The sequence below is a fragment of the Coturnix japonica genome, chromosome 2, assembly GCF_001577835.2.
Source record: "Coturnix japonica isolate 7356 chromosome 2, Coturnix japonica 2.1, whole genome shotgun sequence".
Classification (NCBI taxonomy): Eukaryota; Metazoa; Chordata; class Aves; order Galliformes; family Phasianidae; genus Coturnix; species Coturnix japonica.
Genome location: NC_029517.1, coordinates 105267036 through 105270985, shown reverse-complemented (window position 1 = coordinate 105270985; position 3950 = coordinate 105267036). Strand labels below are relative to the sequence as shown.

Genomic DNA, 3950 nt, shown 5'->3' with positions numbered 1-3950 from the left:
GTGCGTTTTACTTTACCTGAATAAAGAGTGAGGGTTTTATTTTCCCCTCTGAGCTGCTGGAGAGGATTCCTCTCTCTTCTCCCCCAAAGCTAGGTGCTTCTTCTTTTGCTCGCAGTTCCCACTTGGGGAAGACCACACAGCTCCAGCCGGGCTGCCTCTCTGCCCTAATCCCCACTCGAGTGTGATGACACACACTAACCCCAACCATCTGTTGAAACACGTCCTCAAGCACTCAGCACAGTGGTGTGTCAAGGCGGGCTGCCCAATCCGATCGCTGGGGCTGGGTGGCTCTTAAGGAGCTGGAGGCAGAGACAAGGGCTGAAACTATAGGGCTGAGAACTCTTTAGCGAAGTAACCTGAGATTTGGAGAAAGGGCTGCTATTGAAGAAAGGAGCAGAAGGGGGAGGTACTAGCGGGAAGGTGGAGGAGCGGATTAGCCCGGTGGCCGCTCGTGTTCCTGCTCGCGACTCCCGGTATTCCCAAGGGACCGCCGGGACCTCCTCGCAGTGGGATGTACAAGGGCAGCCCTGCAATCTCTCTCTCTCTTTTATTTTTCTCTTTTTCTTTTTACGGCGGGTCTATTGAGGGCAATCTCCTCCGAGCTAAAGGAGATAAAAGACGCTGTCCGAGATCCCGATCAACTGCTGCCGCGGGCGGCGTTCGCACTGCAATGTCACATCTGCATCTCCAAATCCCCGTTCCGTACCGCGTCGCGATCCCTCCAACCTTCCTGAGGGAAAGGCTGAAGGAAAACCGGGGGGCAAAGAGAACGGGGTGGTGGGAAGGGGTGGGAGGGAGGGGGGAAGGAGTGTGGGGGATCCAAAGGGCAAATATTTATCCTCCTACACGGAGACCTGCAGATCCTTACCGCAAACCCACGCTTCCCCCAGTGCAAATAAAGGCGCTTCCAGGCGCGCCCAGCGGCACGCTCGGGGCTGCTGCTGTGACAGCTCCGGCCGCCGAGCCGCGCTCCGTTCCGCTGCGCCCGGAGCCCTCCCCGCAGTCGGCCCCGCGGAGCCTCCTGCGATCGCCCCCCGCCTCTACATCACCCCCCTCCCCCCCCCCCCCCCCTCCCACCTCCCCCCAAAGTGGAGCTGGGGGCTCCTCGGCAGTTTGGGCCGTACCTCAGTTTCCCTCGGTTACAAAGCGAGTATTATCGCACCTTCCTCCCCTCAGGAGGACAGCGCCAGGAAAAATACACTAATTCACAGAAGATGTCCAGGAACGATAGATAAGCGACGCAGAAAAGCTGCTAAGTGCCAAAGAAACAGTTCTTTCCTTTCCCCTCCCTGTAACAGGATAGCACGGAAGAGAGACTTAAAATCTCAAGGGTTTTTACCTCATTACCAAGTGCCTGACTTGACACTTGCATTAAATCTACATTTCACGTTATGACAGATGTTGTGTTTTCTTTGAACTGAAAGGGAGGAACGTTGTTTTGGCATTGGAAGTTACTTCAAAAGTGTTAACATCCAACTCGAAGGTTTGCAATCATGAAAAGACACACTCCATCCAGCTATATGAAAGCCATATGAGATCCCCGAAACATTGATTTGGCTTACTTGGTTCTTAATAAGTTACACAAGGCTATTTCTGAACTGCTGGTGATCACTTAATAAAAAGTGAGATTAAAGAGCTGTGGTTTGTGCCCAGTGAGAAGCTATCAGAGCTGAGCTGCAGAAGAAAGAAGGAAAGAAGAAACTATAGACACAATTCCATTTGCTCAGATTCTTCCCAAACGTGATTATGCAGTATCTGATTCAGCCTATTAAACTACAACTGCTTTCACAGATGTTGGATATGCACTCAAACACTACTCCCTAATCTGCTAATTCCAAATAAATAAGCTACCAAACAATATTTACAACAGTAGTAGGCGGTGAGGGATAGGGATGCAACTACTGTTTCTGGGGTATTATAGGATTCCTAATGTTGCCAATGATGTCTTCGGGACAAGGGTCTGGTTTGATTTCATTCTAGCAGATTGCATTCTCTAAACAAGCTGGATAGCCTCACACATTTGGAAAGCTCTGGAGACATTATTAAACTAGTTTGCATTCTCTTTAACTGTACTTCTTACCACTCTTGTATCAGTAGCTCTGCATTAAAATGCATAGCAGTTAGATGCGGAATATCAAAAAGCCAAAACAAATTGTGCTGCATCATCCCATGCACTGAATCACTGCCCAGTGTGCTGCTCAGCTCCTGGCTTCTGTCTGATCTTGCTGAGATGGGAATCAAACTGAACAGGGTGAACTCTGCTTCTAACAGACATGAAAGACAGTTATGCACAGAGCAATTGTATTGTGTGCATACCTACACAGTTTTGTGTTCCACATCTGTGTGGAAATATACATCAGTGAGATACTCAACACTCATATGATGTATAAGCCTTGTTCTGTTTTTTCTTTATTTTTTTAATGTCTTAATAAATCAGGCACACCTCTGCTGATGCCTGTCAAGTCACAGTAGTGTAAAATTGACACGGTTAAAAGGAGCCCTAATTGTGTGTTTTGTACACAGAGACACATGCGTGCACACACTTATCTTCAAAGGCTCTTCAACAAGTCTAAATACAAACCTTCATCTCCCAAACCAAAGTTAGCAATAGTCCTGAAACATCGGGCATGATCATGTTCTCACATAAAAGCTACTGCTGATGTTGCGGGATCATTTAACTGCTACTCTATGACTGCAGCCAGATTTAGTTTGCTGTGACAGCTTAAAGCAGACTTTTCTGCTACCTCTCTCTCCAGACTTCCATCTGCAAAGAGTTTAGAATCCAAAAGCTGAAAAGAAAGCTGCACTGGAAGGGCTGTACCTGGGGTATGGTTAAAAGAGTTTGTGACAGGAACACATTCTCATGGTGACTCTTGGACCTGTGAACTCCTCCTGGGGTCAGGCTGACTCCTCACAGATAAGACTTGTAGCTAACTGAATAATGTGCTCTTGCATGTAGCTCTGGACCAGCCCAAGGTGCAAGACTAATTATAGGTAATTGTGACACTGAGCAATCATCACTTGTGTTTTGTTCCCATGGTTAACATGTCCCTTACTTGCTGGCTCCAGAAAGTTTCCTTGGGTGCCATGGCACTGTGCTTCTCTCTCATACTGTATGGCTTCACCCTGCCATCTTTCCTCTAGCACAGATGGCTTTGGCAGCTTGGTTTTGTGTCTGAGCAGATATATGCACACATTCACATCTGCACTTCTGCCCCGAACCTAAGGTAACTCTTAGCTGACAATTCCAGCTTATGAAAGTAAAATTAAAGGGAATCTTTTAATGGTTCTTGCAATACCCACAGTCTACTTCTGCTTCCAATATGAATAAAAACTGCTTGTTGATTTCCTTGAATCAGCATAAGCCCACCTGGGACTCAATTTTTGAAGCGTTTATATAGGAACAGGAAAGATCTATATATGCATAGACAAGCCTGCAAGCAAATTCTAGATACACAGAGACTCATGCTGATAATATCAGTGAGATAACTGGATAATATATAGATTATTACCTCTCAAAAGATTCAAATAGCAGATTGAAAGAAACACAAGAAGATACACATTCTCACACAGAGCACAGTAAAGTCTTGGAGCTTCTTGCTGCAGGATGCAGTGGAGGAAAGTGTTCCAGTATTCAAGTGATTGAGCAAGTTCATGAAAAAAAATGTACTCACAGCAATTAAGTATGAACACAGAATTTTTGGGACATGGAATCCTTGAATTGCTTGGAGAGGTTTCTGGCCAAGTATCATTCTGTGCTTGTCCTGTTCTCCCAAGCATCTACTGCTTTCCACCAATGGAAAGTGCCAAGTCTACTATGCCCATGATTTAGTGTGGTACAGATGTTCATGCTTTCTTATAAGAATTTAGCCATTGGAAGTTTTGGGTCTCATCACAGGATAGTATAAGAGAGTTGAATTCCTTTGAAGAACTTCTGCCAAGATTTTTAA

General features: G+C 46.2%; 1 protein-coding gene across 4 annotated transcripts in view; it reads right to left on the bottom strand.

Annotated features, from left to right (window-relative positions):
* SULF1 (sulfatase 1) overlaps positions 1-513 on the bottom strand; it is a 125422-nt gene extending 124909 nt beyond the window's left edge. For all 4 annotated transcript variants that reach the window (XM_015855714.2, XM_015855711.2, XM_015855712.2 and 1 more), the window contains exon 1: positions 17-513. The gene's annotated coding sequence lies outside the window, so the exon portion shown is untranslated. The remainder of the gene's footprint in view (positions 1-16) is intronic.
* Between the last annotated feature and the right edge of the window lie 3437 nt (positions 514-3950).